Raw genomic sequence first — 16,863 nt, 5'->3', positions numbered from 1 at the left:
CTAGAATTTGTTCTTTGTTGTGTTCTTTTGGGGTTCTTAGTTGGTCTATTGGAATTTTTTCAGCCAGTTCAATACCTTTCTGTATTTCCTAGACATCCTAGTAACAATAAAAAACAACAAAATAATCACAGACATCTACCACAAACCCACGGAAACTAAACAATACCTCCACTTCAAAAGCCACCATCCTAAAAACTGTCTAAAATGAATATCCTACTCCCTAGCACGTAGAGTCTGCAGCATAGTAACAGACAGACACCTCCGTTCAACTAGACTGAATAAACAACAAATAACACTGCGGAAAAGAGGATACCCACTACCACTAATCCTACATAGGCGCCACCAAAGATTTCAGCAATAGAGTGGCCTTACATAAGAGCAACATCAAAATTGCAGATAACAGACACCTCTATGTTTCAAAACACGTACACACATGCAGTGGAAACAGCTTCAAAATAATGCCAATCTTCCAAACAGACAATTATTTTTATTTACTTACACAGGAAAAAAACTTCATCACCAGATTCACTCCTGAACTGAACAGAACCTAATACTATCACACAAAAATATGAAATGCAAGATACACTTGCATGCACACCCATACACATACACATATACACACCCACACATAAACCAGAATCGACACATTAAAACACACACACGTGCGCGCATACAACCACACACATACATAACACCCCTATCTCTAATACAACACACTGAACGACACCAACCCTACTTAACCTCGAAACCAACAACACTAGGAAACACCTAGAACCATAGTATAATATCTGTTCCAACACCTCGCTCCCTCCTCAGTCAGTGGAGGAGAACCCCCTCATGACTGAAACAGCTATCATCCCTTCTATCATCCCCCTCCCATACCTATACCCCCTCCAATGCCCCCCTCTGGGGAACAAAATCTTCCCCACACTAGGAACCGATCCTGGGTCTGGCCATACCCACATGGGGAGACAAATAAATAGAAACATTAAAAAATCCCCTATTTTAAATACACCCCTCTTTCTAAACAAACACAATAAAAGGAATACCCGAAAAGACTAAAACCTGAAAAAAATCACAATACTAAAATCCAAGAATCCAAAAAATAAATATCAAAATAGAATGAAAGCGCCCCTACACTTATTTCAGAAGAGCTAGTCCCCCCTCCCTACACATACACATTAGTAACGACCTCGGATCACAGCCGCCTTCCTAAGGAAGCAAATAACCCCAAAATACTATAAAACAATATACACATTCCCAAACCAATAAAAGCAAACACACACACGCACACACACGCACACACACGCACACAAACACACACACACGCTACCCCACCCTAAAGGAAAAGAAAAAACATTAGGAGAAAGAGATAGCGACTACAGCCAGGTCAACGGTCTCCCTCACAAGTCCAATAAAAGAGCAATAAAAATTGAGCATACCAATGAATAATAAACACCCGTTGGAAAAACTTCAAATTAACTACGAAAATCGCCATTTTTACATCTCCAACACATTTGAAAATAATTTCTGACGAGGACGCATCACAGAACGTCTGAAACGCGCGTAAAAACGATTTCAATGACGTAAAAACATTATTACAATGATCCAAACATAATTCTCAATGAAAAACCAAGACACGGAATAATAAAATAATGTTAAAAATACACATTGTTGGTGACTACTCCCTTATTTAAATATACATCTGTCTTCCGTTGGAATTTCTTAACCCATTTTATATAAATACATATATATATATATATATATATATTTATATATATATATATATATATATATATAATGATTAAATCACTCTGACTGACCTTTAAAAAAACATTTTTTAAATGAAATGTTTAAATTTCAACATTATTTCACGCGGATAACGGTAGTCGAATTGATACGCTCCTTGCTAATCAAACCAGAGATGGCTTGTTTCGCTGGGTTCGAATCTATCGACTGGTGTTAATCGTGACACCCTGCACTGAAGATTTCCTAAAGAAAGAAACACTACTGTCCGTAGGTATTTAATAATTATTATAGTAAATAAATAAATAAATGTACAAGCAGGCCGCCCAGTTGTAAAATACGCATAAATATTATATTTTAATTCATATAAAAACTGAGATATGTGCATGGGAGTATTATGCGTTTTTTTTAAGTAATTTTTTAAAAAGTAAGCAAATAAAAGTAAAAGTGAGGAAAAAGATATTCAAGCTGAGATCAAACTTAAAGACATTGAGTCGAGTACGATAACCATTAGACCAGCTTGACAGAACATTTACAGAATGTTTTCAAAAAATAAAATTCTTAACATAAAAAGCAGTCATATTTCTCGACCGCGCACGCGCAGTCGTGAAACAGCTGACACAGATCAAAATTCGCCGACCCCCCTCCCTACGGATCAACTTGCTAATTGTGACCCATTAGCAGATTTTTTCGGATGGAAATTGACTAAAACGTTTTCTACATGTTTGAATATCCTATATACCAAATTTCAAGTCTGTAGATCAAAAATGTGTTGAGTGTATAGGTTGGAAAGTGTCCTTACACACATATTCTCACAATATATATATATATATATATATATATATATATATATATATATATATATATAGTAAGTTATAAAAATTATGAAAATATATATGGCAATTAAGCTACACAGAATATTCCGCGTTTCATTCTCGTGAGAATTCGTCAGGTTCACGAGAATTAAACGCGGAATATTCTGCGTAGCTTAATTGTCATATATATTTATATAACTTACTTCCTAGCTCTACCTATGTATTGAGCACTGTTGATGTAAATACTGAAACTTTACGCATAAAATTATATTTTCATATATTAATTAATGTGATTAAATGAAGTAGTTATATATATATATATATATATATATATATATATATATATATATATATATATATATATATATATAACTACTTCCAAATTGCGTTTTGCATGGTCATCTTAACGTGGTTTCGAGGAATGCGTCCGGGACGATAAACCAGACAAAAATAGATCAAACCCCTAGTCCCAACAGTGTTCTTAAACGGAAGTGATTGAGGGATCCAACTTATCAATCTGCTTCAGTAGTCTTGGATCTACTTGCCATTGGACACAGCAGACTGATTTCTAAAGGAAGCTGCGTGCTTTGGGATGCGACAAAGGGTACACTTTAATGGTCTTGAATCATACCGAGTTATCTTTATGCGAAAAGTATCCGCCATTATGTCTAATCTCTAATCTAGAATAGTTTATTGCTATTACTTAAAGTAGAAGTAGCAGTAGCAGTGGCGGTAGTAGTAGTAGTAGTAGTAGTAGTAGTAGTAGTAGTAGTAGTGCTAACAGTAGTGCACATAATGATGCGCATCTCATTCTAGGTATGTATTTATTCGCAATCGAATCAAATCCATATATACAAGGTGTTTAGAAAATTAGTGGCATGTAGAGTTGAATGCAATAGTCAAAGATGCAAGCGCCCACGTGTATGTGCCTTGTGTGGCTATACTACTTACCTTCAGGTGGGATCTGAAAGAGAGAGAGAAAGGGAGAGATAGATTAAAGATGGCGCTCGTGGCTTTATAAGGTGTGGTCTCGTGGAATAGCACACCATTTACCGCACACATATGCAAATGAAATGCAGTCATATTTTTTTTTAATAAAACGCCTTCTGGCAGAAGTGAGGGCGGCAAGTGCTTGCTGGAAGTGTAGAGAGAAAATTGTTAGGGGGAAATTCTATCTGTGAACTTTTTGTTTTGTTGTTGTTTCCCCTCCCCCCCCCCCCCAAAAAAAAATATACCAGCCCATTTAACTGCATAGCATAACTTCGGGAGTGTGTTCTATACATGTAAAAGAACCTGTTTGTATGAAGGGTTACCTTTATAGTAGCACTCTATTTTGTGATTCGTTTCTTCATCTGCGTGATCTTTTAGTTTGCTTATGCATTTATTTGAAATAAGAAGGACCAACATTCACAGAATTTCAACTAGAGATCCCCATTTGTACTATTAACACAGCCCCTGTCGACCATGACGCCCAACTCTTTGTTTTGAGCCCCATGGCTTTTTAGATTTGCTTGATGTCATTTTACTAAGTTTAGGCGATGTATGTTGTAACACCAGAACCAGGCTTATTTCATCAGCGCATTATCAAACACATTATACGTTTTAGATGTCTACAATAAATAATGTTGATCGGTGTCGTTTTGATGGCCTTTAACTGGCAAACGAAGTATACCCAGACCGATATTCGCACATATAACATATTCCCCAAGCTATACTACTGATTTAGAAAAAATTCTGTCAAATATAGTTTTTTTTATTGCGAAATATAGCAACAAAGGGTGCTCAGTTGCATTTGTAATATACGAGGGCTGTTTCAAACGTAATGCCTCCTATTTTTTATACTGCCCGAATGGATCAGAGGGGATTGCAGATTGCATTGTAATGATGATTGGACCATTAACTACTGAAATAACACCGCAATGCCGTGACCAGGATTAGAGTGCAGTATATAACAAGAAAGTTTGTAAGCTTAACTATGTTATATATATATATATATATATATATATATATATATATATATATATATATATATATATACTAGCAGATCTACCTAGCGTAATGTTAAATTGTTCAATGTCAAAGCCATATTTGGTGCGGCTCTTCATAAACTCCTCCACCTAGGGATGGTACACACCAAGTTGGAGTTCGCCAACATCCCACGGTGGGAAGTTTATGAAGAACCGCATCAAATATGACCATAACCTTTGACCTTGACCTTATAAAATGATGTGCATCATTGCTAGCTACGAAACCATCATCAGGTCAGGTGTGGTTATGATCGGTCCAGTGATGTGGGTTCTAGGAGATTATATCTATCTATCTATCTATCTATCTATCTATCTATACTCCTATAAATTCGTGTATCTTTTCTGTTTATTGATATTGATATTAAAAACCCTCTTTTCTATTTATTTAAAAAGAAAATACAATTTTCTTATATATGGGTTGTGGAATTGCATTCACTAGCAAAAGATTCTTTTAAACATTCATTTTAATAAATTCCCTATTAGTTGCTTCGGTTTTCTTATGGGATGATCCTCTTTAGTTAACTATTACGTGTAATTATATTCATGCAGATATTCTCCATAATTTATACTTGCATAATATTTTCGTAAAAAGTTTAGAGTAAACACAAAATTGTTTCCATATATATTTATGTATACGTATATATTTTTGTTTAACAAATTTTGCCTACCAAACACCTCCAAGAGCTTTTGGTCTACAGACAGGGAACTTCATATATAAGTTATTTTAATCCATGCAAAACTTTATATTTGAGTTTTAGCCCGGGAAAATCGGTGCAAAAGTGTGAAAATTAAAAAAACAAAAATTGCCAGGTGAAGGTCGAACGCCGGCATTACGAAAGCATAACGTAGTAGCTACTGGTTCATGCTTTAATTTTTAGGCTTGCAGTAAACATGTTTTCATAGCCCAGTCATTGACGGCAGAGATAAACTAAATCGTAGATATATATAGGCTATAACCTTGACCTTTGACCTTTACGATTGGAAGAAAGGGTTAGTTTTCTTTTTAATCACCCGTGGCGCTGCAACTGATAATGACAAAGGGGTTGCTCGGGCATATTCTCTAGGACAGATTGCATGCTACTTATATGACTGGGTTTTCAAAACCCTACTTTATCTTGTGCCTCACATCTGGCAGAAAGAGTAGATACATACGCAACGTGCACAGAACGCATGAGACTCGATATACAGATAGACGCACAGGAATATGCGGATTGTGTTTCAGTTAAAACATGGTGTCATGTTTCCTAGATGCAGATGGTATCAAATCGATCATTTTATCAAATAAATCAAATTTGGCGCAATGTATCGATTTAATTATTTCACATTTTTTTCTAAAACTTAATATCGAATCTGAATATTAATCACGATTTATGATCGATATATGATGAAATCAGAAACAATATTTGTGATATAATATAATATAATATAATATAATATATATTATATTATATTATATATATATATAATATAATATAATATAATATATATTATATCATATTATATATATAATATAATATAATATAATATATATTATATTATATTATATTATATATATATATATATATATATATAGAGAGAGAGAGAGAGAGAAATAAAAAGGAAGAAACCGTATTATGTTTTCATCAACGTTTCGTATTTATTTCGAGACTTCCTCTGGATGAATAAAGACGAAACGTTGATGAACACATAATACGGTTTGTTCCTTTTTATTTCTCTATTTTGTCGGAATACTATTTCCATTATTTTCATCATATATATATATATATATATATATCAGTAGGGGGCCCGACGTTGCCCAGGATTGAATGATGATCAACGAATGTTTCACACTCCCATATTTTTATTGTCATCGAAATCGGTGAGATCGCCCATTTTTCAATGAAATCGATTGATTGCCTGTTCTAGTTGGTGCACCGGAGGAAGCTTCACGTGCCCCCTGTAATGATCTAGTTCACAATACATTACAGTCTATATTTCACTGTAGATAATCTTCTGTTGCTTATATCAAATTATTTTTCGTATACAATGGCTTAAAATAAAGTTTAAAATGCAGAAGTCAAGTATCATGATGCAACTGTGCTATAAGCAGAAACATTTGTTTCGAACGTGCCCCTCCCTCGTCATATCAAAACATCTACTGTTGATTTTATATACTGGGTTATTCTGCTTGATGACTAATAAAACTTCTCAAATGCACTTGTAATGTTAGGCTGTATAAGGAATTAACTTTGGTCACAATCTCCTGTTATTTCTTTCATCGGATTTTTATCGATTATTGATACTTATCGAAGACATTCCGATACAAAACCTACCTAAGAACACTGCCAGACACATAAAGTATATTTATGTGAAATTTAAATTTAAAAAATCAGCCCAGCCGTTTCGGAGTCTATAGGGAATACACACACACACACACACGTTACGTTAATGCAAGGCCTTCACACAGGTGTGAAGTTGTGTCATAAATTTATTAATATAAAAATTTATAACCTTAAATCTGCAAATAGAAAATGTCTTAATATATGAAATAATCATTGTGTTCACAATGAGTAAGAAAAAGGAGACATTTATATCGTCTCATCTGTGAAAACGACAGATGTCCACCAGAAAAATTCAAACATTATTTAGCAGAAATGTGAGGTCTGGTTGTTATGGTTTACGGCATATCATCCATTCCAAACGCGTCCCTGTCATATCAGAGAACCTACTGTTGATTACATATGTCGAGCCGTTCAGCTTATGCGGTAATAAAACTTCTCAAATATACTTGTGGTGTTAGGTTGTGTAAGTGTTACATTTAGTCAAAATCTCATGTTACGCCTTCCATCGGATTATTTCGATTGTAAATTACTGATACTTATCGAAGATACTCCGATACAAAGTCTATCTAAGAACACTTCCAGGTACATAAACTTCGTTTGTGTGAAATTTTCATAAAAATTGTCCGAGCCGTTTTCGAATGCATATGGAACGAACTCACACGCAGATACATACACAGAGGTAGAGTTCCTCTTATATATATATATATATATATATATATATATATATATATATATATATATATATATATATATGTATTGAAAAAAAATCAAGCCCTGTCGTCGCTGAAGAACAAAATACAGAACTCCAGCAGCGACTCAATGATATCGTCACCAACTTCGAACACTCCTATCGAATTCATAAAAAATTAAACCCCTTATACAAAGGAAGTATCGTACTCCCAAACCACACACGACACTACATCAACCTATCGGACCAAGACCTCACCGAGCACAAAAAAGAATTTCTAAACCTCGGAATAAATTGCCATCTATTTAATTCGTTCAAACACCAAAACAAACAAATCCTACTAAGCCGGTGGACCAAAAAAGCGGAAATCGAATAATTATATGGAAAAATTACCCAACTGGAAGCGGACAGCAAAATTACCACCCACCCCAGTTTACGCGATCTTCTAAAATCTTAATCCACTAAAAACCGACACAACAAACAAAACTCCAACTCAATATAACCTCTAGCCTAAAAAAAGCTGACAAGACAAATATATTTGTAGTCTATCATATAAATCTCACCTGTCTGTTTAAATGTACGTATGTATGTATGCATGTATGTACGCATGTATCTATCTATCTATCTATCTATCTATGTCTGCCTAAAACTTTCGACAGAGGCGACGGATTTTCCCGAGGTCAGTATCGTTTTAGAGCTCGACCTGTCGGACGACAAATATTGAAATATTGGCTAAAACATTAGTTCCTTCATCCTCAGCAGGGCCCTTTTCTACAAGCAGTGGTCGCTTTTTTGCCGATATTTTCGAAAGTCCTTTCCACCTTTCGATTGACTAGACTTAATTTAAAACTTTTGCCACTTCCGGTGTGGCGATGGATGCAGTGGCAAAGACGTCATGTTTTTATTTTCACGTTCTTTTCCTCCTTAGCGATACGGGTTCGAACCTGTCTGCCTACTACCACTTTTTTTTTTGCTCAATACACACCTCCAAACACCCGGGCAACGCCGGGCACCTAGGCTAGTATTAAATAAATCCGACTATCATGAAAATCCACAAACTATACTCGACGAGCGCACATTTTTTTTTAAATCAGCATAGCAGTAGAGCAACGAAACTTGGCACAGTTATTAGTCTTTCTCTATATAGGAACAACCCAGAGTTATGCATTTCTCCCATCGTTTGATGCAGCTCTGGAGACCGTTTTTCTAGAACACTCCAGGTTGATCCTCAAACCACGAATTGACTTCAGAAATCAAGGTTGTATCATCTGGGAAACGCTTTCCTTTCAAAAGCAACTTCATGGCTGGGAAGAGGTGAAAGTCAGAGGGTGCAAGATCAGGAGAGTAGGAAGGATAGGAGGGGATTTCATAACCATACGCTCGTGCTTCTGATCTGGCGACATGAGAGTTGTGAACCGGAGCGTTGTCCTGCAGGAGGAGGGTACCTTTGCTGATCTTGCACCGCCTCTTGATTTTGATAGCTTCCCTTAATTTCTTCAAAAGTGAAGCATAATAGGCTCCTGTAATTGTGGTACCCTTTGCCAGGAAATCTGTCATCACTACTCCGTACTGGTCCAAGAAGACTGTGAGCATGACCTTGCCAGCTGAGGGCTGCACCTTGCCTTCTTTGGAGGTGGTGTGTCCAAGTGCTTCCAATGCATTGACTGGGCTTTGGTTTCTGGATCATAGTGATGAACCCAGGTTTCATCCTGTGTAATCAGTATTTTGAAAAACTTTGACTCATCTTCTTGGCACATCTCCAAATTCATCCTCGGGCACTCAAATACAAAAACCGGATCATTGCTCGACATTCAACAGGCTCCATTTCACACCTGATTCAGTTCAAACACCTGTAAAACAGAAACTAGTTCAGAGCTGTAATTTGCCACATAACCCGTAGAGATATAAATCATTGTACATGCAAAATTTCAGCTAGATCAGACAACTTAAAGTGGGTCAGGGGCATTACTTATTGCACACCCCTCGTATTCACTATTCATTAGCCTATATATATCCAGTAAATATAGTGTAAAATCTACACAAAACTCTTACAAATCCTTAAATCTGAACAACCTGACAACTAAAAAAAATCTCCTCTCTTGATGTTGAAAGCTTATTCACAAACGTTCCCGTAAAAAAACTGATTATCTAATCCTCAACCACACATACAAAAGCCCATCTCTCCCTAACGAAAAAATACTCACAAAATTACTTCTAGTCTGCACCACCAGAGTACCCTTCTATGACCACATAGCGAACATTTACACCCAAACAGACGACGTATACATGGTTTCCGTCATCGGGCCCATCTTCAGTAAGTTCTGCATGAGTCATCTCGAAAACCTGATACTTAACAACACCAATAAACCCTCTCTTTATGCAAGGTATGTAGACGATATTCTCCTCCTTGCTAATAACTTCTAACACATTTTACACTTAAGACAACTCCGTACTCAAATTCACTTTTAAATTAAATGTTAATAACAACATGTCTTTCCTTGACGTCCTTATTGACACTTCTAATAACACCTTTAGCATTTCCAACTACAATAAAACCTTCCTGCTATAATTCTTGCCTTCTAAATTTCCAGAGTGAATGCCCCCACCGTTACAAAATAGCTATCATCAAAAACCTTCTCAACCTAGCAAAACTTATCTCTTCAACAAAAAAATACTACCCATCGAACTAAAGAAATAAAACAAGTCTTCGTCAATAGCGGTTTCACAAATTATATTGTTGATCAACACATAAACTCCATGTACCAGAACTTAACACTCCCACTTACAGTACCACCCCAAACACCATAACTCTAATACAACAGACATATTCTACTGCAATCAAATGCATTCGGGCTTTAAGTTAGAAGAAATCGCTATAAAGACATCACCTATAGATACATCTCCCCTGTAGACAACAATAACATTAGATTCCTCATTTACTCTAAAAAAACAATTTTAACCCAAAACTTAGTTATTAAAAACAACCCCTCCCCTCCGCTTAAAACACTAGGACGGACAATATCATCTGTAAGTTCAAATGCCCCTTGGAAGAATGTAACTCCTATAACAATAATGCAACTAATAGTTACGTCGGACATACGATCACAACATTTTTACGCCGCCTTGCTTGTCATAATATAGAATCTAGTGCCATCTTCAAACATTAACATAAAAAACATCACTGCCCCCTCTCAAATTTCAGAGAAATTCTAGTTAACAACACCAAAATACTACACCTCGAAGCGAATGTAAAGAAACTTAAAATCCTTGAGGCTATTTATATCAAAACGCAAAACCCTAGCCTGAATCAGGTGACATTTCAGAATAGTACCAATACACTCAAATACGTCGCATAATACCTCCAACCCGTTTCTGCCACTGACCGTAAAACAGCCACGGTTTTCTCGCTTCCCATACCGTACCAAGGCCCCCACGCTGTCAGCAGATCCAATGAACTTTGCTCGCACTCCAACTACTATTTAAATAAATTTTCCCATAATTCCTTACTGAGACTAACACACATTCCTGATGATGTGAAGACGATTTCACAAAAAAGTTAAAATCGCGGACATTTCGATAAGAAAATCTGCTTGGACCATACACCCGTACGTTCGATATATATACAAAAAAAGATAATACGAAAAATAGAAAAAATAAAAAAAGGTATTACTAAACAAAAGTTTTTTGGGTTTTTTTAACAATGTATGCCTGAATATATATATATATATATATATATATATATATATATATATATATATATATAATTTAAAGGAGATTAGAACAATAGTCTAAAGAGCAAAGTGTATTTTAATGTAATAGTAAAATTACTAGTTTAATTAAAATACAAGGAAAGAAAAAGTGCTCGTTGTAATTTAGATATATAATAAATTCAATAGGTAAATATCCTAGAGCTAATTTAATATTTAGTAATGTGATTGATAATTTAAAAATCAAATTATAATTAAATTAAAAATCCGTTTCATAAGAAGGAACAACAACAAAATCAATTATTTGTACGATCATGATATATATATATATATATATATATATATATATATATATATATATATATATATATATATATATATATATATATATATATATCATGAAGGGAAGACTTTTATAATTTATGATTAAAAGTAAAATGTGTTTTAAAATAAAGAAAAGAAAAATGAAGGGGGGGTCAGCTGGTCGGTTTAGCCCTCGGTTTCTCAAAGATATATCGAGTGATTTTAAAAAGGAAAATCGAAAATATGTACATTTAAAATAAAATTACGTTGCGTTATGTTATGTGTGGCGAAAAAGTGGGAAGTGATTAAAATAAAGCAAGGTTATGGCATTTCTCGAAGGTAGTAAAGACTAATCACCCTCAAACCTAAGAGATATTCCCTCTGCTTATAGAGAGAAAGCCTTCTCAACCGAACGTGAACAGTCTCCAAGATCTTTAAATGGAATGGTGCACATTTTTTTAATGAGATAGTCATTGATTGAAGACCCGTATGTGTTGGCAAGTACGTCTGTTGCTCGGTATGTCCCATTTCTGATTTTGGCAGCTAAGTGCTGTTGGACTCTTCCATCCAATTTCAATGTCGTTCAACCCACATAGTTGCCACCGCAACTACATTCAAAATTGTAAATTACACTATTATTATGATGGAGGCGAGTAGAACATCTTTTCGAGAGGATAGCACATTCGTGCTCGTATAGAACACAACGCACATTTGAAGCAAAATAACAACTTTGCAACTTTTGAGTTAATTTGCTCAGCGAATTTCCCATTTACTGTCACCAACCACGGTAAACGTAGATATATTGGACATTTATTTACTGTGTGAATTTTAGTTTCAGAAAACTTAAAAAGTTATTTTTCTTGCATAACTGACCTAATTACGTCCAGAGGATACTCATTCTTGGATAGGGTATCAGTAATTATTTTAAATTCCTCATCCATTTTTGATTTGGAACAAATCATAAGGTCACGATTTGTTAGGGTTCAAATTACATTAATCTTACGTTTTGGAGGGCAAAATAAATCCCAGCTTGTATAAATGTAGATTTGCGGTATATTGATGCAGGTTAACTAGATGGTGTTTTTGTTAGGAATACACCAAGGAAAGTTATGGGCGAGTTAAATTCTCCTTTATAAGTTTACTTTAACGCAGAATGCATTTTATTGAGTACAGAGAAAAAAATGTTTGCCTCTGTTTGGTGATTGATGAGACAAAATGTATCGTCCACATATCGAAAATATACTAAGAGTATCATGGGTCCAGAGAGTAATTGCTCTTTATGGAAATCCAGGAAAATAGTCGCCATTATCGGCCCCGGCCCCAATATATATATATATATATATATATATATATATATATATATATATATATATATATATATATATATATATATATATATATATGATATATATGTTTGCAAGAAGTTAATGTTTTATAATTCTAGTACCAGTTGAGAACCTTTCTGTTATAGAAATTCATATTTTAAATAGAAAAATTATGTTTATATACTGTCTGTGTTTGCAAGAAGGAAATGATTAAATAAAGGCTGATTCAACATAAAGTAAATTCCCCGTCGGCTGAACAAAATCTAATAGATCGATGCAAAGAGAAAATGGAATGAATGACTCAAGAGTGACCCATCTTTCTATGAGAATCTAGTTATTTCATTACATTTCGATGTCGACAATTGACAACAATGTCATTTTCTATGCTATGCTTACTAGCTGACTTGCTTGGCACAATTTTTAACGATATAGTTTGGCTTGATATGACAATATTTGAACCGTTATGCACATATCGCCTACCTATCCACGCAAACCAGAGTATGGGTTATTTCCAGTGTTGAGACGATTAATCGGAATCGGTATTTGGAAAACTCGAAATTTTGGGGGGTATCGGAATCGGAAAAATGGATGCTTATTTTCCGATGCCATAACGATTCTTTTAATTGTCTTTCGTTTATTTGATTTTGTTTAAATGAAAATCCTCAACTGTTGGTACTAATGATAATCTATAGTCATGCATTGTTTTTATAATACCGCTAAAACTAAAATTCATAGATTCCCCCCTCAACCTGCAAGTGTATTTTCATGTCTGACAAAATATGTGCACCTTTAAAATGTGTTTTTATGGTAATCCAGAGAAAATAACAACTCTATAGTTCAATATTCAAAAATTTATAAAGAATCGGAATCAGTAATTGTATCGAAATCGGGAATTTATTATGAAATCGATAATTGTATCGGAATCGTGGTAAAAATATTGGAATCGTTCAATCACTAGTTGTTACACCGAGAAAGGAAGCGCTGGTAGCTGTTGGAGGTTGGAACTTGATGGGCAAGACAGACACAGACTGAAGTTTATTTGTATGAAACATGGAAGAAAGGATTGTGAATTTTATTAACGATTTCATGGTTAAGTTGAACTTGGGAGGTGTCATTTTTTACATAGTTTTCGGTAGACATTCTTTGAGATATTTTCTTTATGCAGTCTGGGGTTTAGCTTCATGGGTCACAGTGCTAACGCCAGATCTGGTACCGATATATTACCATATCTTGACAGACTTCACACACACAAAAAAAAAGATGTCGTTAATGAGTTAATTAAATTTAGCTTCATATGTTATTCCTAATTGCTGTCAATTACATTTCACTTTGTCGAATTGTTCACCTTTTTTGCTAGTGGAAATTTTCTTTCACGCACGATTATTTAATTAACTCTTCTTTATGTTAACAATTTTACAATTTAGTTTCGTTTTTGTTTTTTTGTTTGTTTTTTTTTTGTTCTGTTTGTTTGTTTGTTTGTTTTTTCTTTTCTAATAGTAAATTTAATTTACGCAGGCAGTTGCGTATGCGGATGTGCATGACCCATTCCTGCCGAAATATTCAATTATAAATTACACGACGGTAAAGAAATCCTTGTTAAATATCAAAATTAGTGGACAACTTTTTGTCAAACTTTCATAACAAATTTATCTCCCGACTAAAAAAAAAAAGAAGAAAAATTTGTGCAGAAAAAAGATGGCCTGGTGCTACCAGATCAGGTTGTCTGAAGATATTGGCTTCCTGAGACAAGATACACTTAACATTGATGCTTTTTCTTTTTCTACTTCCTTTTTTGCGAAACTTAATTATGTTCTGCAAACCCAAAAACAAAAACACACCTTTTCCTCCTTTTCCTTCTTTTCCCCCTTTCTCTTTCTATCTCCCCAACTTCCTGACTGGTTTCCTAACTTGAAATGTACCAAACATTTATACTGTAACCCTTCTCCCTCTCCTATTGCAAAACTCATTCATCTTCTGCAGAGCAGGGAACAAAGACAATAAAATACACTATAAAACAACCAAACCAAACACTACAAACTAGCGATTGAAGATACATAGAGCTTGAAGAATAAAAACCTTCTACAAAATAACTAGATTCAACATGAATACTATTTCTAAAATAACTGGATTCGGCATTAACCCAAAAAGGGTTGATATGCCGTAAAACAAAAGAACCTAAAAAAAACCATGGCGTATAAGCGATAGTATTTCGAACAAGTAAAACGAAATTCACTTACTATCAATTAAAAATTCTATCATTCGCAAATGGTCATCCATTTTAATGCTGTACCGGCACAGTGTTGCTTTATAGACGTTGCATAGATAGATAGATAGATAGATAGATAGATAGATAGATAGATTTAGAAATACTTATTGTAAGTAAAAGATGTATTATTATTATTATTATTATTATTATTATTATTATTATTATTATTATGATTATTATTATTATTATTATTATTATTATTATTATTATTATTGGCTCACAAGGAGGTTTCACACAAGTCATCAATGATCTCTCCTCGAAAACAGCCTGTGGTGTTCTCTGGAAGCTGAGTGACGACAGGTATCCCCAGATTTCCAGTACTCTCCACCTCTTTCGATAGTATTTGCAAATAAATTTGTATTATTGCAACAGCTATTTGCTATTGATTTCTCGTTAACAGCGGCTATTGGACTTCACTGGAGTTTGAGTGGCAATAAGCCTCCCCAAGGTCCCAGTTCTCTTAGCACTTATTCAGCGGAAACTGGTCAGTGCTCTCTTCTCGGTCTTTCCGTCATCCTTGACTTTACTTGGCTGTTTGGTCTCACTTTTTTTATTATTATTATTATTATTATTATTATTATTATTATTATTATTATTATTATTATTATTATTGTTGTTGTTGTTGTTGTTGTTATTATTATTATTAATGTTATTATTATTATTATTATTATTATTATCGTTGTCGTCGTTGTCATCATCATCATCATCATTATTATTATTATTGTTGTTGTTGTTGTTGTCGTCGTTGTCATCATGATCATCATCACCATCATCATTATTATTTTTATCATTATTATTGGCTCACATGGAGCTTTTACACAAGACAACAAACGATCGGTTTGGAAACCTATGGTGTTCTCTGGAAGCTGAGTGACAACAAGTCTCCCCAGACGTCCAGCTCTCTTCAGCTCCTTCGATAGCATTTGCAGATAAATCTGCGTCATCGCAACAGCCTCATACCATTGATTTCTCGCTGGTAATGGCCATTGGTTTATACTGGAATTTGAGTGGCACTAAGCCTCCCCACGATTCCAGTTCTCTTCGTGCTTGTCCAGCAGAGGTCTGGCCAGCGCTCTATCCTCCTTGATTCTTTTCGGCTCTTTGATATCACTTTTCTATTGGGGGGAACGGTGATGAGACAATGGGGGGATGAATGATGTTGGTGTAGAACTTGTTGATATGCAGCTTCGGCGTTCTTCATTCCCTGTAGCGCTTCTATGTTATATTGTCTTGTGTTATTCCCCACATTCTATGATTTTCCTTAATATTTCAACCGTTTTCTTTATCGTTAGGCGTTGTATTTTTGCAGTTATTCCCCTGATTCCAATTTCTGCCATTCTTTTTTCGAAGTTTTTCGGAATTGTTCCTAGTGCTCCTACTATTACCGGTACTATTTTGATTTTCTTCATCATCCAAATCCCTTTTAACTCTCACTAGCGGGACCTGTTTAAAATCCACAGAGCACTCATTCATATGTAATATATTGATGTTGGCATTCTGTAGATGTTCAGTGTAAATGGAGATGCTCTGATATTATTGTAACTTTTTTGTTAAAACTACAAAAGTATTTATCTAAGCTAGCACGAACGTCCGGTAAAGACCGGTCGTAAAGTACGCTTAGATATGATATTTTACTTTTTGCAGATTTCGTGTATATTATTATAG

At 34.7% G+C, this 16,863-nt stretch overlaps 1 protein-coding gene across 2 annotated transcripts in view; it reads left to right on the top strand.

Annotated features, from left to right (window-relative positions):
* The window catches only part of LOC145277717 (uncharacterized), a 606,741-nt gene that overhangs the window by 480,675 nt on the left and 109,203 nt on the right, over positions 1-16,863 (top strand). The window lies entirely within an intron of this gene.

The sequence above is a fragment of the Euprymna scolopes genome, chromosome 6, assembly GCF_053919585.1.
Source record: "Euprymna scolopes isolate OS-2025 chromosome 6, ASM5391958v1, whole genome shotgun sequence".
NCBI lineage: Eukaryota > Metazoa > Mollusca > Cephalopoda > Sepiida > Sepiolidae > Euprymna > Euprymna scolopes.
The sequence above is the reverse complement of the archived record's forward strand: the minus strand, read 5'-3'. Positions and strand labels throughout refer to the sequence as shown.